The sequence below is a fragment of the Dermacentor silvarum genome, chromosome 10 (genome assembly GCF_013339745.2).
Source record: "Dermacentor silvarum isolate Dsil-2018 chromosome 10, BIME_Dsil_1.4, whole genome shotgun sequence".
In the NCBI taxonomy this organism is placed as follows: domain Eukaryota; kingdom Metazoa; phylum Arthropoda; class Arachnida; order Ixodida; family Ixodidae; genus Dermacentor; species Dermacentor silvarum.
In genome coordinates this window covers 66,320,420-66,343,254 of record NC_051163.1, presented here as the reverse complement: position 1 = coordinate 66,343,254, position 22,835 = coordinate 66,320,420, and the positions used below count along the sequence as shown (strand labels likewise).

The following is a 22,835-nucleotide window of genomic DNA, read 5'->3' as shown; positions in this document are numbered from 1 at the left end:
TTGGTGATTATTAAGGCAGCCCTGAGTTTCCCTTCTTTGGTGCTCAGGCACCACACATGCCACCTGGCACATGGAGCTGATGTCTTAGTTTTCATATTAAGAAGCATGGAGACGATGCACAATGACACAATTTTAACTTCATCAGTACATGAGACAGGTTTGTGACCAAGATTTTCAAAGAAAGAAAAAAAATTGTATGCATTCCTGTATGCTTAGGTGCAAACAACGTCTAAAAGTGTAAGCGTGGTACTGCCATATCAGTATACTACAAGCCATATCAGTTTACTACAAGAATACGCAAGAGATTTTTGGTGATTATTAAGGCAGCCCTGAGTTTCCCTTCTTTGGTGCTCAGGCACCACACATGCCACCTGGCACATGGAGCTGATGTCTTAGTTTTCATATTAAGAAGCATGGAGACGATGCACAATGACACAATTTTAACTTCATCAGTACATGAGACAGGTTTGTGACCAAGATTTTCAAAGAAAGAAAAAAAAATTGTATGCATTCCTGTATGCTTAGCTGCAAACAACGTCTAAAAGTGTAAGCGTGGTACTGCCATATCAGTATACTACAAGCCATATCAGTTTACTACAAGAATACGCAAGAGATTTTTGGTGATTATTAAGGCAGCCCTGAGTTTCCCTTTGGTGCTCAGGCACCACACATGCCACCTGGCACATGGAGCTGATGTCTTAGTTTTCATATTAAGAAGCATGGAGACGATGCACAATGACACAATTTTAACTTCATCAGTACATGAGACAGGTTTGTGACCAAGATTTTCAAAGAAAGAAAAAAAATTGTATGCATTCCTGTATGCTTAGCTGCAAACAACGTCTAAAAGTGTAAGCGTGGTACTGCCATATCAGTATACTACAAGCCATATCAGTTTACTACAAGAATACGCAAGAGATTTTTGGTGATTATTAAGGCAGCCCTGAGTTTCCCTTCTTTGGTGCTCAGGCACCACACATGCCACCTGGCACATGGAGCTGATGTCTTAGTTTTCATATTAAGAAGCATGGAGACGATGCACAATGACACAATTTTAACTTCATCAGTACATGAGACAGGTTTGTGACCAAGATTTTCAAAGAAAGAAAAAAAAATTGTATGCATTCCTGTATGCTTAGCTGCAAACAACGTCTAAAAGTGTAAGCGTGGTACTGCCATATCAGTATACTACAAGCCATATCAGTTTACTACAAGAATACGCAAGCGATTTTTGGTGATTATTAAGGCAGCCCTGAGTTTCCCTTCTTTGGTGCTCAGGCACCACACATGCCACCTGGCACATGGAGCTGATGTCTTAGTTTTCATATTAAGAAGCATGGAGACGATGCACAATGACACAATTTTAACTGCATCAGTACATGAGACAGGTTTGTGACCAAGATTTTCAAAGAAAGAAAAAAAATTGTATGCATTCCTGTATGCTTAGCTGCAAACAACGTCTAAAAGTGTAAGCGTGGTACTGCCATATCAGTATACTACAAGCCATATCAGTTTACTACAAGAATACGCAAGAGATTTTTGGTGATTATTAAGGCAGCCCTGAGTTTCCCTTCTTTGGTGCTCAGGCACCACACATGCCACCTGGCACATGGAGCTGATCTCTTAGTTTTCATATTAAGAAGCATGGAGACGATGCACAATGACACAATTTTAACTTCATCAGTACATGAGACAGGTTTGTGACCAAGATTTTCAAAGAAAGAAAAAAAATTGTATGCATTCCTGTATGCTTAGCTGCAAACAACGTCTAAAAGTGTAAGCGTGGTACTGCCATATCAGTATACTACAAGCCATATCAGTTTACTACAAGAATACGCAAGCGATTTTTGGTGATTATTAAGGCAGCCCTGAGTTTCCCTTCTTTGGTGCTCAGGCACCACACATGTCACCTGGCACATGGAGCTGATGTCTTAGTTTTCATATTAAGAAGCATGGAGACGATGCACAATGACACAATTTTAACTTCATCAGTACATGAGACAGGTTTGTGACCAAGATTTTCAAAGAAAGAAAAAAAATTGTATGCATTCCTGTATGCTTAGCTGCAAACAACGTCTAATAGTGTAAGCGTGGTACTGCCATATCAGTATACTACAAGCCATATCAGTTTACTACAAGAATACGCAAGCGATTTTTGGTGATTATTAAGGCAGCCCTGAGTTTCCCTTCTTTGGTGCTCAGGCACCACACATGCCACCTGGCACATGGAGCTGATGTCTTAGTTTTCATATTAAGAAGCATGGAGACGATGCACAATGACACAATTTTAACTTCATCAGTACATGAGACAGGTTTGTGACCAAGATTTTCAAAGAAAGAAAAAAAATTGTATGCATTCCTGTATGCTTAGCTGCAAACAACGTCTAATAGTGTAAGCGTGGTACTGCCATATCAGTATACTACAAGCCATATCAGTTTACTACAAGAATACGCAAGAGATTTTTGGTGATTATTAAGGCAGCCCTGAGTTTCCCTTCTTTGGTGCTCAGGCACCACACATGCCACCTGGCACATGGAGCTGATGTCTTAGTTTTCATATTAAGAAGCATGGAGACGATGCACAATGACACAATTTTAACTTCATCAGTACATGAGACAGGTTTGTGACCAAGATTTTCAAAGAAAGAAAAAAAATTGTATGCATTCCTGTATGCTTAGCTGCAAACAACGTCTAAAAGTGTAAGCGTGGTACTGCCATATCAGTATACTACAAGCCATATCAGTTTACTACAAGAATACGCAAGCGATTTTTGGTGATTATTAAGGCAGCCCTGAGTTTCCCTTCTTTGGTGCTCAGGCACCACACATGCCACCTGGCACATGGAGCTGATGTCTTAGTTTTCATATTAAGAAGCATGGAGACGATGCACAATGACACAATTTTAACTTCATCAGTACATGAGACAGGTTTGTGACCAAGATTTTCAAAGAAAGAAAAAAAATTGTATGCATTCCTGTATGCTTAGCTGCAAACAACGTCTAATAGTGTAAGCGTGGTACTGCCATATCAGTATACTACAAGCCATATCAGTTTACTACAAGAATACGCAAGAGATTTTTGGTGATTATTAAGGCAGCCCTGAGTTTCCCTTCTTTGGTGCTCAGGCACCACACATGCCACCTGGCACATGGAGCTGATGTCTTAGTTTTCATATTAAGAAGCATGGAGACGATGCACAATGACACAATTTTAACTTCATCAGTACATGAGACAGGTTTGTGACCAAGATTTTCAAAGAAAGAAAAAAAATTGTATGCATTCCTGTATGCTTAGCTGCAAACAACGTCTAATAGTGTAAGCGTGGTACTGCCATATCAGTATACTACAAGCCATATCAGTTTACTACAAGAATACGCAAGCGATTTTTGGTGATTATTAAGGCAGCCCTGAGTTGCCCTTCTTTAGTGCTCAGGCACCACACATGCCACCTGGCACATGGAGCTGATGTCTTAGTTTTCATATTAAGAAGCATGGAGACGATGCACAATGACACAATTTTAACTTCATCAGTACATGAGACAGGTTTGTGACCAAGATTTTCAAAGAAAGAAAAAAAATTGTATGCATTCCTGTATGCTTAGCTGCAAACAACGTCTAATAGTGTAAGCGTGGTACTGCCATATCAGTATACTACAAGCCATATCAGTTTACTACAAGAATACGCAAGAGATTTTTGGTGATTATTAAGGCAGCCCTGAGTTTCCCTTCTTTGGTGCTCAGGCACCACACATGCCACCTGGCACATGGAGCTGATGTCTTAGTTTTCATATTAAGAAGCATGGAGACGATGCACAATGACACAATTTTAACTTCATCAGTACATGAGACAGGTTTGTGACCAAGATTTTCAAAGAAAGAAGAAAAATTGTATGCATTCCTGTATGCTTAGCTGCAAACAACGTCTAATAGTGTAAGCGTGGTACTGCCATATCAGTATACTACAAGCCATATCAGTTTACTACAAGAATACGCAAGAGATTTTTGGTGATTATTAAGGCAGCCCTGAGTTTCCCTTCTTTGGTGCTCAGGCACCACACATGCCACCTGGCACATGGAGCTGATGTCTTAGTTTTCATATTAAGAAGCATGGAGACGATGCACAATGACACAATTTTAACTTCATCAGTACATGAGACAGGTTTGTGACCAAGATTTTCAAAGAAAGAAAAAAAATTGTATGCATTCCTGTATGCTTAGCTGCAAACAACGTCTAAAAGTGTAAGCGTGGTACTGCCATATCAGTATACTACAAGCCATATCAGTTTACTACAAGAATACGCAAGAGATTTTTGGTGATTATTAAGGCAGCCCTGAGTTTCCCTTCTTTGGTGCTCAGGCACCACACATGCCACCTGGCACATGGAGCTGATGTCTTAGTTTTCATATTAAGAAGCATGGAGACGATGCACAATGACACAATTTTAACTTCATCAGTACATGAGACAGGTTTGTGACCAAGATTTTCAAAGAAAGAAAAAAATTGTATGCATTCCTGTATGCTTAGCTGCAAACAACGTCTAAAAGTGTAAGCGTGGTACTGCCATATCAGTATACTACAAGCCATATCAGTTTACTACAAGAATACGCAAGAGATTTTTGGTGATTATTAAGGCAGCCCTGAGTTTCCCTTCTTTGGTGCTCAGGCACCACACATGCCACCTGGCACATGGAGCTGATGTCTTAGTTTTCATATTAAGAAGCATGGAGACGATGCACAATGACACAATTTTAACTTCATCAGTACATGAGACAGGTTTGTGACCAAGATTTTCAAAGAAAGAAAAAAAATTGTATGCATTCCTGTATGCTTAGCTGCAAACAACGTCTAAAAGTGTAAGCGTGGTACTGCCATATCAGTATACTACAAGCCATATCAGTTTACTACAAGAATACGCAAGCGATTTTTGGTGATTATTAAGGCAGCCCTGAGTTTCCCTTCTTTGGTGCTCAGGCACCACACATGCCACCTGGCACATGGAGCTGATGTCTTAGTTTTCATATTAAGAAGCATGGAGATGATGCACAATGACACAATTTTAACTTCATCAGTACATGAGACAGGTTTGTGCCAAGATTTTCAAAGAAAGAAAAAAAAATGTATGCATTCCTGTATGCTTAGCTGCAAACAACGTCTAATAGTGTAAGCGTGGTACTGCCATATCAGTATACTACAAGCCATATCAGTTTACTACAAGAATACGCAAGCGATTTTTGGTGATTATTAAGGCAGCCCTGAGTTTCCCTTCTTTGGTGCTCAGGCACCACACATGCCACCTGGCACATGGAGCTGATGTCTTAGTTTTCATATTAAGAAGCATGGAGACGATGCACAATGACACAATTTTAACTTCATCAGTACATGAGACAGGTTTGTGACCAAGATTTTCAAAGAAAGAAGAAAAATTGTATGCATTCCTGTATGCTTAGCTGCAAACAACGTCTAAAAGTGTAAGCGTGGTACTGCCATATCAGTATACTACAAGCCATATCAGTTTACTACAAGAATACGCAAGCGATTTTTGGTGATTATTAAGGCAGCCCTGAGTTTCCCTTCTTTGGTGCTCAGGCACCACACATGCCACCTGGCACATGGAGCTGATGTCTTAGTTTTCATATTAAGAAGCATGGAGACGATGCACAATGACACAATTTTAACTTCATCAGTACATGAGACAGGTTTGTGACCAAGATTTTCAAAGAAAGAAAAAAAATTGTATGCATTCCTGTATGCTTAGCTGCAAACAACGTCTAATAGTGTAAGCGTGGTACTGCCATATCAGTATACTACAAGCCATATCAGTTTACTACAAGAATACGCAAGAGATTTTTGGTGATTATTAAGGCAGCCCTGAGTTTCCCTTCTTTGGTGCTCAGGCACCACACATGCCACCTGGCACATGGAGCTGATGTCTTAGTTTTCATATTAAGAAGCATGGAGACGATGCACAATGACACAATTTTAACTTCATCAGTACATGAGACAGGTTTGTGACCAAGATTTTCAAAGAAAGAAAAAAAATTGTATGCATTCCTGTATGCTTAGCTGCAAACAACGTCTAAAAGTGTAAGCGTGGTACTGCCATATCAGTATACTACAAGCCATATCAGTTTACTACAAGAATACGCAAGAGATTTTTGGTGATTATTAAGGCAGCCCTGAGTTTCCCTTCTTTGGTGCTCAGGCACCACACATGCCACCTGGCACATGGAGCTGATGTCTTAGTTTTCATATTAAGAAGCATGGAGACGATGCACAATGACACAATTTTAACTTCATCAGTACATGAGACAGGTTTGTGACCAAGATTTTCAAAGAAAGAAAAAAAATTGTATGCATTCCTGTATGCTTAGCTGCAAACAACGTCTAAAAGTGTAAGCGTGGTACTGCCATATCAGTATACTACAAGCCATATCAGTTTACTACAAGAATACGCAAGAGATTTTTGGTGATTATTAAGGCAACCCTGAGTTTCCCTTCTTTGGTGCTCAGGCACCACACATGCCACCTGGCACATGGAGCTGATGTCTTAGTTTTCATATTAAGAAGCATGGAGACGATGCACAATGACACAATTTTAACTTCATCAGTACATGAGACAGGTTTGTGACCAAGATTTTCAAAGAAAGAAAAAAAATTGTATGCATTCCTGTATGCTTAGCTGCAAACAACGTCTAAAAGTGTAAGCGTGGTACTGCCATATCAGTATACAGTACAGATGTTAGTGATGGCTAAGGCTTTACTATCAAAATAAAGCTTTACATGTTGCCTTAGATATCATATGCACCTTATAAGTATGCAGCACTTCCCTGTGAAAATTGTTTTAAGAAAGCAAGATACCTTCCGCCCATCAATTGAAGCAAAATAAGTAGCCTCAAGGCAGCTATTGTATGCTAAAATAGCTTCACTGATCAGGGAACACTCTGGTTTACCCACACAGGTACTAATGCAGCCTATACTTTCTAATAAAGCACACCCCATAGCAGCTGACAATCTTGCCTAACTTCTTTCTTTTCTCATCACAATGACATCACATATGAACCTAAAATATTTTACAGTAATAAATGAGAGCCCAAAAGTACACACCAGCCTGCTCATAGTTTCCTTGTCATAATTTTTCTTCTCTTCTATGCTGTTTAGAATACTCATCAACTTTCCTAGGTGATTTAGTGTGGCAGGATGCCAGAGCCTGCATAATCAGTGTCTCTCAGTTTTGCATTATGCTTTTTCCTTGTGTCAAATGGACGGGTGTGTGCAGAAAAAGGGAATTTTTTTTCTGTTGCATAATTGCTAGGCATGCAATTTAAGATCTGGATTGAGATAAGGCACGATTCAGTTCATTATTGCCCTCACTTCTCGGATGGTGACATCCAGTCTAGCCCATTGCTGAACACAGTCACTGAAACTTATGAAACTTATGATTATGTGTTCGAAAAACAGTAACGGAATACTCGCTTTCCCCATTTTTTTACACGTTATACACGGCATTTAGTTGTTTCCCCCCCGGTATGCTCGATAAACTATGCGCGGCACGGTGTTTGTATTTATTTGAAGTACGAATCAGTGTTCTGAGTGACAAGCGATATAGTATGCTCATTCTGTGTATGTTTATTACAGCCTTTGTAGAAAGTTACTCGTTGAAGTGTTTCAGGGTGTCATAGTGCCGTTAGTCGAATAGTTTCCCAGACTTATAAAACAACTGCACAAGGTACGGACTTGAATTTCCGTGAAAATAGGAGAATTCCGAGCACAATGCATAGCGAAACTTTTCCTTTCCTGTTTTAAATGCAAGTGCTCCAAATAATTACTAGACCCTCGTTTTTTCAAATGTGTTCGTGCATCATACAAGGCGCATAGTTTGTTTCTCCGGTGTCCTCGGTGAGCTAACCTTGTCCTCAAGATATAAACAAGGTGAGATATTGTTTATATCTGGGGAAAATTAGGGGCATGTTATAGGCAATATATTGGCAATGTATAAAATGAGTTGGTTAAGTTCGCCTTTTCCGATGGAATAGACGGCTGCACTGTCATAATTACAACTACAACTGAGGTAAAATTGTGCCAACATAGGGGGAATAATACGCCAAGTTTATGTGTGATGGTAAATGCGTGTTGATTATGTACAGCTTTGAAAAAAAAAACTGTAAGCAAGTGTTCGGAAATATTACGCTGTTGTTATTAGTTAGGTTTCACAATGTCCACAAGAGAACTCTGAATTTCAGATATTTTGATACTTTGATGGAATAGGCAGCATTTTAACTACAATGTGTCGCGGAGTTTTAACGTTTCTGGCTTATTTAAAGCGTTACGAAAATTTATTCAACCCTCATTTTTTGCCTGTAACTTTTTCATACGTGATAAACCGGGTTCGCCTGGTGTCCTCATTGAACTAAAGGAGGTAGCGTCTTTCAGTTTTGTGACTTTGAGGACCAGGTAACGTTTGATGTGGAGGTAAAGTTCACAATAGATGGGTAATTGGGACTTTCACAATGAATTACGTATGCAAGCACTCTAGAGTGCTAGTCTCTAGAGCCTCTATAGCCTATCTAACGAGCGGCGCAGAATTGATCCCACTGCCCTGACAGAACTGTAAAAGCCACCAAGACCAAATTTAGCGAAACTTGGTGGTACACTATGAAAACTCTCTGTGCGAGTTAAATGGGGTTGGGTCAAACAGAGTCTTTGTAAAAAAATTCTTATTCAAGCGTTAGATCATAAATATGGCCGCTTTCAGTTATGCTTCCCAATGTCCCGACATAGCTGTTGGTCCCGGTTTACGCTCTGCGGCGAACAAAAGGGCGCATTTTGGCAATATGAATACCAGCGTGACTTCTAATAAAATGAGCATAATGCAAAAGTCGACAACTAAAGAGCAAAACGCAGAAAGGGCGCGCACACACGGGAACCAAGGCATATAACTGACGGGGAAAGACAAGCGCGCGAATGCATTTTGGAAATTAAAAAAAACACGTTGAGTGTATTTAGCACATAAATGTATCTGCCGTGTTGTGTGTGCATAGTTTGATGTACCTCTTTGCTTTCGTAAATGCGTCAAGTAAACAGAACACCATTAGATTCCGAGAAACAATCAGCAGTGGTAAAGACTGCTTAGGATTGCGTTTAACTTGTTCTACCTTTCGTTTTCCTCGTCTGAGCGATGCAGATTCTACTAATAATTGAAGGTACTGCATATCTTACGTAGAAATCTCACGTACGAACAGCCTTGTGAAAATGCGCCCAGAACAGTCGCGTTTCAAGCAAGCGCTTCAACGCGCCGCATGTGATACGATATGGAGCGGGCGGTAGCGGCCGCGCGCTTCGCTCACTGGGCGAGGAAGAAACGGCGCGGAGAGGCGGAGTTTGCGCTACCTTTGAAAAATACAGGGACCTTAGAGGTACGAGCCCGGTGGCGAAGCCTGGCGACACCACCCTGAAGTTCTTGCACCAGCTCGCCGTGACGTAATAAACCTTCACAGCTTCTCCTCCAGTTACTATAGTTAACTATTCCATCCCTATAGTACTACTACAGTTAACCAACCGTTTGACTGTTAATAAGGCCGATATTGCGTTATATAGGAAACGGAAGAGTCAAAGCAACGATATTCGAGTGCGTTTCCTGCGCCTGAATGGCCCAAATATGCAAAAAAAAAAAACACTTTTATATCAGTGACCTCACACTGACGTTCACCAGAACTGAAGTTCTCGCGCTAAATTAAAAAGCAAACGCGTAGCCTGGCCGCTTTATTTGCATGCCACTACTAATCAACCTATTCCCTCCAGATGGGTGAAAATGGCACATTTAAAAAAAAACTTTGTTAGCCTAAACCGATTTAAACCAATGCTCTTTAGTGTCACTTAAATGCAGCTCGCAGTGAGCTAGGGTTCTTCCGCCACGGTAACTACGCGCTTTCCCCACGCGCGTTAGTGCATGAGAATTAAGTTAAATCCTTGTTTCCTTTTTTTTCCAGATTTTCTTTTTTCCTTTCTCCGTGTTTCTTGTTAGAACCAGGTAGGTCGCCCGAGACTGACCACAACGAACGCGACGTTGTTGTTGAAGCGTTCTTGTGTGCTTGTGCAAGAAGCTTGCAAGAGTGCGAGTTCCTTGTTGCGGATATCGTCTGTTTGCGGAAAGAGACACTCCACAGCACATCGGTGTACCCTTATACTATACGCGGGCCGTCCACTGCGGCGCCAGACGCCTATAGCAGACGCAGTACGGGTGCGGGATTGCGAAGATAGCGCTGAAAACAAACCAAGTAATTATATCGGCTGGTCGAACGAAGTGAAAGAAAGGAAAGCAAGAAACAATAAAAGACCGGAGAGCCGTCAGCGACGACCCCCCCCCCCCCCCTTCCTCTCTAACGTCTGGGTGACAGCGAGGGCTGTGCGCGTGTTGCCGCCGGCACCTAAAATCAAGCACAACGTTCCCCCAAATGTGCGGGTGTAACCGCAGTCCGCGATTGCGCAACTTTGCGAAAGAACCGATTTGATGACGAAGGCACGGCTGGTGCACATGGCAAACGCGGCGCAGCTGGTCGGCGTGAGCTCCTCCCTAAACTTTTCACAGCAGAGGCGGGCCTACCGGGCCTCCTCACCCGTCGCACTGAGTCCCATAATAACTGAAATTGGGAGGCTTCTCGTGAGGCTTTCGCAGGTATGCGTAAAAGTATGCAGCAAACGGGAGGGAGAGGCACGCTGAATACTGAGAGCACTGAATGGTCTGTGGGGGTGGAGGTAGTGGCGGTTCTAGAGATTGTATCATATCTGATGAAAGCGCATGCGCTATCTACATGCACGATTGCCACGTGCATATACCTGGCCCTCACTGTTACTAACCCTTTCCACCTTCTACTATAAATAACGGCGCAGAATAAGCGACCGGAGGCTGCGCAGAGCATTAGAAGCAGCTGATACCTCTTCAATGCATCCAAGTGTCGCTTTGGCCTACAAGAAGTTCTGTTCCTGGGTGACATCATTAGCGACAAGGGCATTAGGCCGAATCCTGATCTCGTTGACGGTCTTTTAAAAATGTCAAAACCTCAGGACCAATTGGCGGTACAAATGCTACTGGGAGTCGTTAACTACTTCAGCAAGTACCTACCATCACTCTCGCCGCGTACGTCTACTTTACGTTCCCTCATCAAACAAAGCGTCATCTTTGATTGGACACCAACCCACGAAAAGGAATGTCAGGCTATATGTCGGGATTTAAGCAATGCACCATTGCTTGCTATATTTGATACGAGTCTGGAGACAAAAGTAACTGCAGATGCCTCTCAGAGTGGTGTTGGTGCGGCGCTCCTGCAACGTCATGGGTGAGATCCCTGTATTTATCAAAGGTAGCGCAACTCCTCCTCTCCGCGCCGTTTCCTCCTCGCCCAGTGAGCGAAGCGCGCGGCCGCTACCGCCCGCTCCATATCGTATCACATGCGGCGCGTTGAAGCGCTTGCTTGAAACGCGACTGTTCTGGGCGCATTTTCACAAGGCTGTTCGTACGTGAGATTTCTACGTAAGATATGCAGTACCTTCAATTATTAGTAGAATCTGCATCGCTCAGACGAGGAAAACGAAAGGTAGAACAAGTTAAACGCAATCCTAAGCAGTCTTTACCACTGCTGATTGTTTCTCGGAATCGAATGGTGTTCAGTTTACCTGACGCATTTACCAAAAGAGGTACATCAAACTATGCACACACAACACGGCAGATACATTTATGTGCTAAATACCCTCAAAGGGTTTTTTTTTTTTCAAAATACATCCGCGCACTTCTATTTCCCCTAAGTTATATGCCTTGGTTCCTGTGAATACGCGCGCTTTCTGCGTTTTCCTCTTTAATTGGCGACTCTTCCATTATGCTCATTTTATGAGAAGTCATGCTGGTATTAATATTGCCAAAATGCGCCCTTTTGTTCGCTGCAGAGCATAAACCAGAACTTTTTTTTTTTACTCAGTTGATGGCTGATGGTGAACTCGCGAACGCACCCACCTTACCGTGTTCATCACTAACTGGGTGAGAACAGCGATCAGAAATCCACTCAGTAATGACCTCCCTCGGTGGCAGACAAATTTGTTTCTTCCGATACGGTGGAGCCATATGGCTCGCCGTTTGAGGTTTCGTTCGCCACGAGGAACCGCAAAAACCTTGCCCCTCTTGGCAATGCTATTCGAACATCCAACAGCACAGCAAGTCGGCATTGTGCTGCAGCCGAGCGCGTCTTCAAAAATGGAAAAAGCCTACGCTCACGCACAGCGCACATGTGTCCCGGTGTTTCTACGCTCACTAATATGACGCCGTTTTCCCGCGATAACGAAAGCCGCACGGGTTATTCGTCACGTGTCAAGCCTCGTCCAATGGGAGAGCGGAAAACTGCGAAGAAGTCAGGAGAGCGGTAGAGGGCGGGGAGGAAATTCTCCTTTCCTATTTGAACAATAGTTTGCGCTACCTTCGGACCATGCAGGGACCTTAGTCATGGGACCTTAGATAGCCCAAACAGGGCTGTCTTTCTATGTTAACTGGCATTTTCCTCAAAATTACGGCATCGGACGTCGCCATCGCCGGCTTGCCTCTGTAGTTCGGCGAGGCATAAAGGCTATAGCAGCTCCGAGAGGTATGAAAACTTTCAGTCTCCTGGCTGCCGCTCCTGGCCTGCATTTGTGCCGCTCAAAATACTGCTGAGATGTTGTGCATATAAGGCACAGCCACACTAGAGGAAGAACTGTTGTTTTATCCTGCGTTTAGCTATTCTTTTCACAGTGTTGGGATTAACTTGCCTGCGCAGGCGAGCAACTTCAGCTTCTCCGGCGCGCACCGCTTCACCAGCCCTGCGTCGGCGCTGTCTTTCACGGGTGACCGCCTGCTGTCGCTCCAAGCGTGCTTGCTGCTCGGCATCCATGGCGGGAAAGAGCGTCCCGGAGCGCGGGATGGATGGATGGATGGATGGATGGATGGATGGATGGATGCTATGAGCGACCACTATGAAACGGGGTGGTGGGTTGCGCCACCAAGCTCTTGTTATTATTTTGCCTAATGTTCTACCTTTATTTTTGAGGAAACGTGCAAATACAAAGAATTCCAAGCATCGAACTTTTTAACCATTACTGGGAACTCGGTTTCTGTACGTCTCAGTTGTTTGTTGTCTCTCTACTTTTCTGCCACGAAACATCCAACGGCCTCTTACTAATTTCTTTAGCGGACATGTTTAATTTCCCCCTGCTATTCCTGAACCCAAGGGCTTCAAGGTCAGAGGAGCCTAGACTGGCAGCTGGGTAGATTTTTTCACATTCCAGTAAAATATGTTCCATCGTTTGATTCGTTTCCCTAGCTTTACCGCAGCAAGCACATGCGTCTTCATCTTTGGTGTACCTCTCTTTATAACTACGCGTTCTAAGGCATCCTGATCTCGCTTCGAAAAGTAAGGAGCTTCCTTTGAGTGATCATAAATTGTTTCTTTCCTGATTTCGTTCTTGCCCTTGAGGTAGTCATAGCGGGATGATGATGATGATGATTTATTGGCATCCCCTTTGAAACGGGGCGGCGACAAATAGTCACCTAGCCTGCTTGATTTAATCAGGTATACTATACATGTTCTTTATCTAGCATTTTTGTATACCTCTCATTATTCTTTTTTTCTTTTTCAAAAATTCACCTTGTACCGCTACCTATGATTTTAAGAGATCAGGTCCCGTATCCATATTTTCCCTGCTTTTTTTCCACCAGTACTCTAATCGTCTCTTGCTTATCTCTACGCCTGATCTGTTGATGTTTCCTTCCACTTTAAACCCAAGCGCTTCTGGGAGTTGCACGTTACCTACGGTTCTCGCTGGGTGGATCCCGTCGCATTCCATTAGGATGTTCTGAGTGGAATCTGGATCTTTACTGCAGCATACACATGCCTTATCTAGTTCCGAATATTTGCTCCGGTATGTTTTGGTCCTTAGGCAACCGGCTCGAGCCTCAAATAGCAAGGCACTGCCCTTTGTGTTATCGTACAGATTTTCCCTTCTAATTGCTTTCTTCTCATTCTTGTAAATCTCCATGGTCTTTCTTGTTTCCATTCTTTAAGTCCAATTCACTGTCTCTATTTCTCTCACTTTCTTTCTGGTGACTCCTGGTTGTCTTTTTACAGTTTCGATTATCTTGTACTTGGTTGACCTCCTCCTCCATTGCGTGTCCACGCTTTTCATGCACAGATACTTGTGCACTTTAGCCGCCCGTTTATTTTCATCCATGTTCCTGAGCATTTCTTCAAAACTAATTTTGCTCTGTGCTTCTCCGACTTCAAAAGAGGCCCAACCCATGTCACCCTGCACTGCCTCATTCGTGGTATTACCGTGGGCTGCCAAGGCCAACCGGCTTACTGGTCTTTGGTCAACTTCCAAACCCGTCACGATATCCGAATTTAAGCATATAATGGCATTTGCGAATGTTAGCGCTGGCACCATTACTCCGTTCCAGATTCCAGGGAACGGCTCTCTTTCAGCGCACCCTAGCGGAATCTGTCCACTTGTGAGGCAATGACGCCATCTCTTGACTACTTTAGGTATCAGCTTGGCGTTTTCGATCGAGATTTCATTATTGTGGCTTAATGAATGCGTTAATTCATGATTTCTTGCTTATTTTAAATTATTTTTATGCTTATTTGGTTTAATTTTATCCATTTTAGGAGAATTTTATGTCTTACGTAGACCTTGTCTTGTGCGTGACACCCACTGAAGAGAGACGACATCCCGGGCTACTAAAGTGCTTCGCACTTAGGAAAGTGCGAAAGAAACGAGGTCTCGCCGAGATTTCAAATCGTATTGCTGGATTCAAAGTCCAAGTGCTAACCGTTACACCATTGGAAAACACACTTCCGACGCCGGGAATCGAACCCGGGCCTCCGGGGTGAAAGCCAGGTATCCTAGCCACTGGACCACGCCGTTTTTTTTTTCTTCTTTATTACCTGTTTTCTTTTTACAGGGCATAGGAAAACAGAAACATGAAAGGTAAAATGAGCACGTGGACCATGCCTTGGCCCGGTGTTTTCACAATAAAATTTTTTCATGTTGCACAATTCATACAACAGAGGTAACCAGTCAGGAGGCACTGGTTGCGCTTTGTACAGTTCACACATATAATCCATTTTTGCGATGAAGTTTTCCCTGACAGGACGCCAGTGAGGGTCTGCATTACGGACCACCATTCTAGTCTGCCAGGTGCTGTGTAGTCCTATTAACATGAACATGTCGTATGGGATTCCGTCTTCATTGTCCACGCGCAGAAAACGAATGCCCTAACTCGTGATGGGTAGGTCTTTTTTCAATGTGCGCTGAAGGATGTCCCAATGAAAAACGGCGTCCCAGCAGTAAATAAACACATGTTCTACAGTTTCGGGCTTCTTACATAATATACAATTCGTCGTCCATGGGACGTAGAGGCCTTTATAGGCTAACCATTGCTTTACTGGGAGCGTCCCAGAGTGAAGTTTAAAGAAGAAAGTTCTTGCCACCGGTTCTACGTTCATCCTTTTAACCCTTCCTAAAACGTCCTGTCCGGGTCCGACATTGTAATAGATCTGTATCGCGGCGTCACTAGACCACGCCGGAGACGGAACACGCTGACGCAGTGGGGCTTCTGTTCACTAAACACAGTCCGCGCGCCGTGCAAAAAAGAAAGAAACGAGGTCTCAGCGAGATTTGAACTCGGATTGCTGGATTCAGAGTCCAGAGTGCTAACCGTTACACCATGAGACCGCACTATTCCGACGCCGGGAATCGAACCCGGGCCTCCTGGGTGAAAGCCAGGTATCCTAGACACTAGACCACGCCGGAGACGGGACACGCTGACGCAGTGGGGCTTCTGTTCACTAAACACAGTCCGCGCGCCGTGCAAAAAGAAAGAAACGAGGTCTCACCGAGATTTGAACTCGGATTGCTGGATTCAGAGTCCAGAGTGCTAACCGTTACACCATGGGACCGCACTATTCCGACGCCGGGAATAGATCCCTGGCCTCTTTGGTGAAAGCCAGGTATCCTAGCCACTAGACCACGCCGGAGACGGGACACGCTGACGCAGTGGGGCCTCTGTTCACTAAAGACAGTCCGCGCGCTGAGAAAAAAAAAGAAAGGAAACGAGGTCTCAGCGAGATTTGAACTCGGATTGCTGGATTCAGAGTCCAGAGTGCTAACCGTTACACCATGAGACCGCACTATTCCGACGCCGGGAATCGAACCCGGGCCTCCTGGGTGAAAGCCAGGTATCCTAGCCACTAGACCACGCCGGAGACGGGACACGCTGACGCAGTGGGGCTTCTGTTCCCTAAACACAGTCCGCGCGCCATGCAAAAAGAAAGAAACGAGGTCTCACCGAGATTTGAACTCGGATTGCTGGATTCAGAGTCCAGAGTGCTAACCGTTACACCATGGGACCGCACTATTCCGACGCCGGCAATCGAACCCGGGCCTCCTGGGTGAAAGCCAGGTATCCTAGCCACTAGACCACGCCGGAGACGGGACACGCTGACGCAGTGGGGCTTCTGTTCACTAAACACAGTCCGCGCGCCGTGCAAAAAGAAAGAAACGAGGTCTCACCGAGATTTGAACTCGGATTGCTGGATTCAGAGTCCAGAGTGCTAACCGTTACACCATGGGACCGCATTATTCCGACGCCGGGAATCGATCCCGGGCCTCTTTGGTGAAAGCCAGGTATCCTAGCCACTAGACCACGCCGGAGACGGGACACGCTTTTTTTTTCTTTATTGCCGTCTTCGACGTACAAACTCATAGGTTACAAAGGATAAAACGTGCCAGCCACACTTTGGCTAGCACAGCACTAAAATCTTTTCAGTGACACCAGTTCATCCAGTACAGACATCCATTGTGGTGGATCAGGCAGTACTTTGTACGCGTCTCTCACATAAACAACACTCTCAATGAAGTGTTCTCGCACCGGTTTCACAACGATGTCTGCATGTTCAAATTGCATGCGAGTTTTCCACATCGCGTGGAGGCCCAGGACCATAATGAGGTCATACGGTACTTCCTCTGAGGTATCTATTGCAAGAACCGTATTCCATACGGGTCCAGAGGTAACTGTTTCTTCAGCGTTCTCTGCAGAACGTCCCAGTGAAAGATCGGGTCCCAGCAATCTAGGAAAACATGTTCTATTGTTTCTGGTTTTTTACATAAAAAGCAGTCGGTTGTCCAGGGGATGAAAATACCCTTGCTATGAAGCCAGGTCTTAACGGGAAGTGTATTTGTATGTAATTTGAAAAAGAAAGACTTAGTTGATGGCCGCACTGGCATTTTCTTGACTCTTTTTAGAACGTCCTGTCCGGGGCCTCCACGGTGTGGTGAACGGTACAAAGGTACAGGTAGCATCGTGTCTACGAGATCTCTGTACAATTTTTTTTTGTAACGGTGGACAGATACTGTAGCGAAAAACGCACATTCAACATCCTATACGCCAGCACCACTTCACGCAGGTACCCAGTCACGGTTCCCGGCATGTTCTGAGCCGACGAAACAACAAATCCCGGAAGAAGTCTACCCAGCCGTACTTGAATTAGTGTTCGAAGAAAGAGATCATTTTGATCCCGCAAAAACACAAAGCGTGACACAATTTGTCGCAAAAACAAGTGAACCAGACCAAGCCCACCTTTCTTGACCGGGAAAAACAAATTTGTTCGGCTCGTCCTCTCCCAGGTAGAGGCCCAAATGAAAGTGGCGAAAATTCGGTGAATTTTTTGTACGCTTACCCGCGCAGCACACAACACATTCATAACATACCATATCTTGGAAACTAAAAAAAGGTTGCAAACAGTGGCTCTAGAAAACATTGACAATTGCTTGCCTCTCCAACCGTCAGCCTTTTCCTTTGCTGTCGAACCTTGGTCGAGCCAGTACGGTTCGGGCTCACGGTAACTTCCGAGAGGCACCCCCAGGTACTGTGTAGGTAACCTTGACCAATTCAATCGAGAAAAGGTCACCGGCTTGTCTTCCCAACTGCCATGCCAGAAGCCATAACTTTTATCCCAGTTTATCTGGGCTCCAGTTGAATTGCAAAACTTTTCGACTACAGCAGTTGCCTCTATATTGCTCGCTTTATCTGTGCAGAAAATCGCGATGTCGTCGGCATACGCCAATATTTTAACATGTGCTTCCTGTAGTCGATAGCCTACTATGCGTTCGTTGTTTTTAATGGCCTAACAGAGTGGCTCGAGGTAAGCAGCAAACAGAAGGGGCGAAAGCGGGCATCCTTGACGCACCGACGAGAGCACACGAAAGCTATCGGTGAGCTCCCCATTAACAATAATTCGCGTTGAGCAGTTCTTGTACGCCATCGTGACACCTTCCGTTATCACACTGCCAACATTCGTGTGTTCAAGTATGTATAGTAGAGCCTTGTGCGAGACGAGGTCGAAGGCTTTTGCCAAATCGATCTGCATCATCGCGACGTAATCGCCAATCGCATCGGAACACTCTAGCACACTTCGAGCCACGTGTACATTTGTTGTAATACTGCGGCCTTTAATGCCACAAGTCTGGTGCGGCCCTACCAACGTTTTGATGACACTTTGCAGTCGTTTTGCTAAAACTTTCGTGAATATTTTATAGTCAACGTTGGCTAGAGTTATCGGATGATATGAGCCAGGCAACAGGCGTTTCTTTTCATCATCACTCTTCGGGATTAGTACGATATGCGATGTTGTGAAAGACAAGGGCAATCTTTTTCGGTCGTACGCTTCGCTAATAACTAGTTGGAGGAGATGAGCCAGCGCAGACTTAAAAGTTTTATAGAAAGTGGCCCCTAAGCCATCAGGCCCAGGTGCTTTACCGGGGGCCAACTCGTCTATTGCGCACTCTATCTCACTCAGGGTAATGGGATGTTCAAGCCGTGTCTTAACTTCTTCATCTAGCCTTGGCATCAATGAAAGGAATTCCATCTGGTAGCCATCTTTAGGTTCACGTGGTTGACTCAAGAAGGCTTTGAAGTGATCGGCGATCCCTTGCTTGATGTCGTTTTGGTCGGACGTGATATCATTGCCTTTAGCTAGCTGGCGGATTTCCTTCCGACACGCGTACCTTTTCTCGTCTGAGAGGGCTCGTTTTGTTGGCGCTTCTCCCGCCCACAGCTTCTCAGACCTTGATCGCACAACGGCCGCTTTGTACTTCTCGGAGTCTATCCTTTCGAGTTCGGCTTTCACTTCCTTTATTTCCTTAGCATACACACCAGGCTGGACACTTTCCATGCTGATGAAAAATTGCAGTTGCTGGCGAAGGTTTGTTTCTGCCTGTTTCAGGTTATGCCGAAGTACACTGCTTCTTTCAATAGCCATAGTTTTAACTTTCTGTTTAAATTCTTCCCATTTAATGGCGAACCTTTCTAGTTGGACTGAACTCAGGCTTTCTAGTTCCTTCGCAACGGCATCCACGAAACCATCGTCATCTAACAACTGCACGTTCAATTTCCCGAGGTCCCAGTTAAAGGTGTGTTTGATCTGTCTTTTCCCAAAGGTGGCAGTTACCAAGCAGTGATCGCTATATGTAATGGGTTGCACATCATATCCACTACACAAGGGCACCAATTCGGCTGACAGATATAATCTATCTAGCCGAGCGTGGCTATCACGCTGGAAGTGGGTAAACTGCGAGTGAGTACCGCTGGCGAAGACACTACCAATATTTTCCAAGTCGTAATCGTGCACCACCGCATGTAGCAATTCAGCAATCTTGTCGCGAACGTGTGAACATCTTGCGCGATCATCAGCAGTGCATACACAGTTAAAATCGCCCAGCAGTACTACCACCTTCTGACAGTTTACGTACGCTTCAAGACGCTCAAAGAAGGATCGCCGGTCTGTTTCGATATTCGGTGCGTAGACACAAATGACACGGAAATCCTTATCGCAAAAACAAAAATCAGCCACTAAAAGGCGCCCAGTTTCACACGAAAACACTGACTGCACACAAATGCCAAAGTTTCTTCGAATGAATATAGCGCAACCACCTGATCCACCAACCACGTGAGAAACACACACGTCAAAGTGAGTACAAAAATTGAACACCATCTGTCGGTTAGCTCTTGGCTCTCTATTTTGGTTTCTTGGATTCCCACAAGATGCAAGTCATTATCTAAGAGTAGGCGACTTAGCTGACATTGCCGCCTTCTTGCACCGAGCCCTCGTACATTTAACGTGGCTACACGTAGCGCTACTTCAATATTAGCCGCCATGACTAAACGGCAGAAGGGTGCCCATCAGTTACCCAAAGGCGCGAGTACATATTGACGTGCCGATAACAACGTCGAATGCCACAATAGAGAACAAACCCGACCTCTCGAAAACAACACTCAAATGCAACTTGGGCCCCCGTTCCTGACACGTATCTAAAAAGAATAGTGCTCAGGGTGACGGCCATTGCACTCACCAACCCCCCAACCCACGTCAAGCTATACACAGTACAGAACTACGGAGGCAGTTTACCCGTCTGCCGTGGGTCGGCCGTAATGTTCGGCTGCAGCTTCAAGGTTGGTCTCCTCATACCTGGCGTTTTGGGCGGTGGCTCGTCTCCGCCACTGCTGTCCTGTATCATAGCCAGGCTATTGGTCTGGTCGCGTGGGCGTTTCCCCGCCTGCAAGGTAGCGAGCCCGCTATGGGTGTCCATGTCTTCAGGTTCAGGGGGGGTGGAGGCCGCTCCCGGATCAGGTGGGCTCTCTTCCTCAGGGTTCGGCATGGCTGCAGTGCCCTCTGCTTTCTCTTGTTGTTCAGAGGCGGCGGCCTCGTCGACGTGTTGCCTTTGTTCTTGAAGTCGTACCTCCGACTTTGCCACCTCGCCAGCTGCTTCCTTAGCCGTGGACGATGTGTCTTCCATGTCCGCCTCGTCCATGAGCAGGGCAGAGTTGTCGTCGTTGCTCACGGGTCCGGTCACGCTAGCGTACGTCCGCTCACACTGACTCTCTTCGTGACCGAAGCGTCGGCACGCACCACACCGCGGAATGCGGCAGTCGCGACGAATATGGCCCGTTCCGCGGCACCGCAGGCCGAGAGGGGCCCTGCCTGGCACAACCACGAGAGCCAGCTCGCCGGCGACGCTCACCTGATGTGGCAGGTCGACCAGCGTTACGCCCGGCTTCAACTTCAGCGTAACCAGTCTTGTCGTAGAGTTCTTATCCGCCACGCCATGAACACGCCACTGCTCGCGGGCGACGTCCGTGACCCTTCCGAACGGCGCGAAGGCAAGACGCACGTCCTCGTCGGGAACGGTGTGCAGCAGCCAATGCACTTTCAAGCGCACATCCTGCTTGGCGGGGTCAATGACGAGGCATAGGCCCTTTTTGACCTGCAGCTCACCAACGCTGACGATCTTCTTCACCGCTTCGTCGTCCTTGAAGGTTACGGCCCAAACATGGCTCATACGGTAGGCCCCGAGGGCCACCACTTCTGGCGGGAGCGATAACGGGGCGAGCGCATCGCGGAAATCTTCCACCCGGTATGGGCGGGCCCTGATATCACAATGTAAAAAAACTGTGTTCACAACAAAACGCCCTGTTGGCAAACTCGGCAAAACAACTTGGTACTCGCTGTCCGAGGTGGAAATCCTGTTACCGCGGCCGCTCTGGGCCGCTGAAGCCGCTCCTACGGAGCCCGCGGTGACGGGACACGCTGACGCAGTGGGGCTTCTGTTCACTAAACACAGTCCGCGCGCCGTGCAAAAAGAAAGAAATGAGGTCTCACCGAGATTTGAACTCGGATTGCTGGATTCAGAGTCCAGAGTGCTAACCGTTACACCATGAGACCGCCCTATTCCGACGCCGGGAATCGAACCCGGGCCTCCTGGGTGAAAGCCAGGTATCCTAGCCACTAGACCACGCCGGAGACGGGACACGCTGACGCAGTGGGGCTTCTGTTCACTAAACACAGTCCGCGCGCCGTGCAAAAAGAAAGAAACGAGGTCTCACCGAGATTTGAACTCCGATTGCTGGATTCAGAGTCCAGAGTGCTAACCGTTACACCATGAGACCGCACTATTCCGACGCCAGGAATCGAACCCGGGCCTCCTGGGTGAAAGCCAGGTATCCTAGCCACTAGACCACGCCGGAGACGGGACACGCTGACGCAGTGGGGCTTCTGTTCACTAAACACAGTCCGCGCGCCGTGCAAAAAGAAAGAAACGAGGTCTCACCGAGATTTGAACTCGGATTGCTGGATTCAGAGTCCAGAGTGCTAACCGTTACACCATGAGACCGCACTATTCCGACGCCGGGAATCGAACCCGGGCCTCCTGGGTGAAAGCCAGGTATCCTAGCCACTAGACCACGCCGGAGACGGGACACGCTGACGCAGTGGGGCTTCTGTTCACTAAACACAGTCCGCGCGCCGTGCAAAAGAAAGAAACGAGGTCTCACCGAGATTTGAACTCCGATTGCTGGATTCAGAGTCCAGAGTGCTAACCATGACACCATGAGACCGCACTATTCCGACGCCGGGAATCGAACCCGGGCCTCCTGGGTGAAAGCCAGGTATCCTAGCCACTAGACCACGCCGGAGACGGGACACGCTGACGCAGTGGGCTTCTGTTCACTAAACACAGTCCACGCGCCGTGCAAAAAGAAAGAAACGAGGTCTCACCGAGATTTGAACTCGGATTGCTGGATTCAGAGTCCAGAGTGCTAACCGTTACACCATGAGACCGCCCTATTCCGACGCCGGGAATCGAACCCGGGCCTCCTGGGTGAAAGCCAGGTATCCTAGCCATTAGACGCACGACGGAGAGAGGACATCGCTGACGCAGCGGGTATTGGTGTCAAAAACACAGTCCAGCGCGCAGGCAAAAAGA

General features: G+C 45.9%; 18 non-coding genes across 18 annotated transcripts; all 18 read right to left on the bottom strand.

The window, feature by feature from the left end:
- Positions 1-15,680: 15,680 nt before the first annotated feature.
- Trnaq-cug (transfer RNA glutamine (anticodon CUG)) lies at positions 15,681-15,752 on the bottom strand. The gene has a single exon. It is a non-coding gene; the product is annotated as a tRNA-Gln (tRNA).
- Positions 15,753-15,758: 6 nt separating this feature from the next.
- Trnae-uuc (transfer RNA glutamic acid (anticodon UUC)) lies at positions 15,759-15,830 on the bottom strand. Its single transcript has one exon. It is a non-coding gene; the product is annotated as a tRNA-Glu (tRNA).
- A 74-nt stretch (positions 15,831-15,904) lies between these two features.
- Positions 15,905-15,976, bottom strand: Trnaq-cug (transfer RNA glutamine (anticodon CUG)). The gene has a single exon. It is a non-coding gene; the product is annotated as a tRNA-Gln (tRNA).
- Positions 15,977-16,132: 156 nt separating this feature from the next.
- On the bottom strand, positions 16,133-16,204 carry Trnaq-cug (transfer RNA glutamine (anticodon CUG)). Its single transcript has one exon. It is a non-coding gene; the product is annotated as a tRNA-Gln (tRNA).
- A 6-nt stretch (positions 16,205-16,210) lies between these two features.
- On the bottom strand, positions 16,211-16,282 carry Trnae-uuc (transfer RNA glutamic acid (anticodon UUC)). The gene has a single exon. It is a non-coding gene; the product is annotated as a tRNA-Glu (tRNA).
- A 74-nt stretch (positions 16,283-16,356) lies between these two features.
- Positions 16,357-16,428, bottom strand: Trnaq-cug (transfer RNA glutamine (anticodon CUG)). Its single transcript has one exon. It is a non-coding gene; the product is annotated as a tRNA-Gln (tRNA).
- Positions 16,429-16,434: 6 nt separating this feature from the next.
- Trnae-uuc (transfer RNA glutamic acid (anticodon UUC)) lies at positions 16,435-16,506 on the bottom strand. Its single transcript has one exon. It is a non-coding gene; the product is annotated as a tRNA-Glu (tRNA).
- A 74-nt stretch (positions 16,507-16,580) lies between these two features.
- On the bottom strand, positions 16,581-16,652 carry Trnaq-cug (transfer RNA glutamine (anticodon CUG)). Its single transcript has one exon. It is a non-coding gene; the product is annotated as a tRNA-Gln (tRNA).
- A 6-nt stretch (positions 16,653-16,658) lies between these two features.
- Positions 16,659-16,730, bottom strand: Trnae-uuc (transfer RNA glutamic acid (anticodon UUC)). The gene has a single exon. It is a non-coding gene; the product is annotated as a tRNA-Glu (tRNA).
- Positions 16,731-21,724: 4,994 nt separating this feature from the next.
- Trnaq-cug (transfer RNA glutamine (anticodon CUG)) lies at positions 21,725-21,796 on the bottom strand. Its single transcript has one exon. It is a non-coding gene; the product is annotated as a tRNA-Gln (tRNA).
- Positions 21,797-21,802: 6 nt separating this feature from the next.
- On the bottom strand, positions 21,803-21,874 carry Trnae-uuc (transfer RNA glutamic acid (anticodon UUC)). Its single transcript has one exon. It is a non-coding gene; the product is annotated as a tRNA-Glu (tRNA).
- A 74-nt stretch (positions 21,875-21,948) lies between these two features.
- Trnaq-cug (transfer RNA glutamine (anticodon CUG)) lies at positions 21,949-22,020 on the bottom strand. Its single transcript has one exon. It is a non-coding gene; the product is annotated as a tRNA-Gln (tRNA).
- Positions 22,021-22,026: 6 nt separating this feature from the next.
- On the bottom strand, positions 22,027-22,098 carry Trnae-uuc (transfer RNA glutamic acid (anticodon UUC)). The gene has a single exon. It is a non-coding gene; the product is annotated as a tRNA-Glu (tRNA).
- A 74-nt stretch (positions 22,099-22,172) lies between these two features.
- Positions 22,173-22,244, bottom strand: Trnaq-cug (transfer RNA glutamine (anticodon CUG)). Its single transcript has one exon. It is a non-coding gene; the product is annotated as a tRNA-Gln (tRNA).
- Positions 22,245-22,250: 6 nt separating this feature from the next.
- Trnae-uuc (transfer RNA glutamic acid (anticodon UUC)) lies at positions 22,251-22,322 on the bottom strand. Its single transcript has one exon. It is a non-coding gene; the product is annotated as a tRNA-Glu (tRNA).
- Positions 22,323-22,473: 151 nt separating this feature from the next.
- Trnae-uuc (transfer RNA glutamic acid (anticodon UUC)) lies at positions 22,474-22,545 on the bottom strand. The gene has a single exon. It is a non-coding gene; the product is annotated as a tRNA-Glu (tRNA).
- Positions 22,546-22,618: 73 nt separating this feature from the next.
- Trnaq-cug (transfer RNA glutamine (anticodon CUG)) lies at positions 22,619-22,690 on the bottom strand. The gene has a single exon. It is a non-coding gene; the product is annotated as a tRNA-Gln (tRNA).
- Positions 22,691-22,696: 6 nt separating this feature from the next.
- Positions 22,697-22,769, bottom strand: Trnae-uuc (transfer RNA glutamic acid (anticodon UUC)). The gene has a single exon. It is a non-coding gene; the product is annotated as a tRNA-Glu (tRNA).
- Positions 22,770-22,835: the final 66 nt, after the last annotated feature.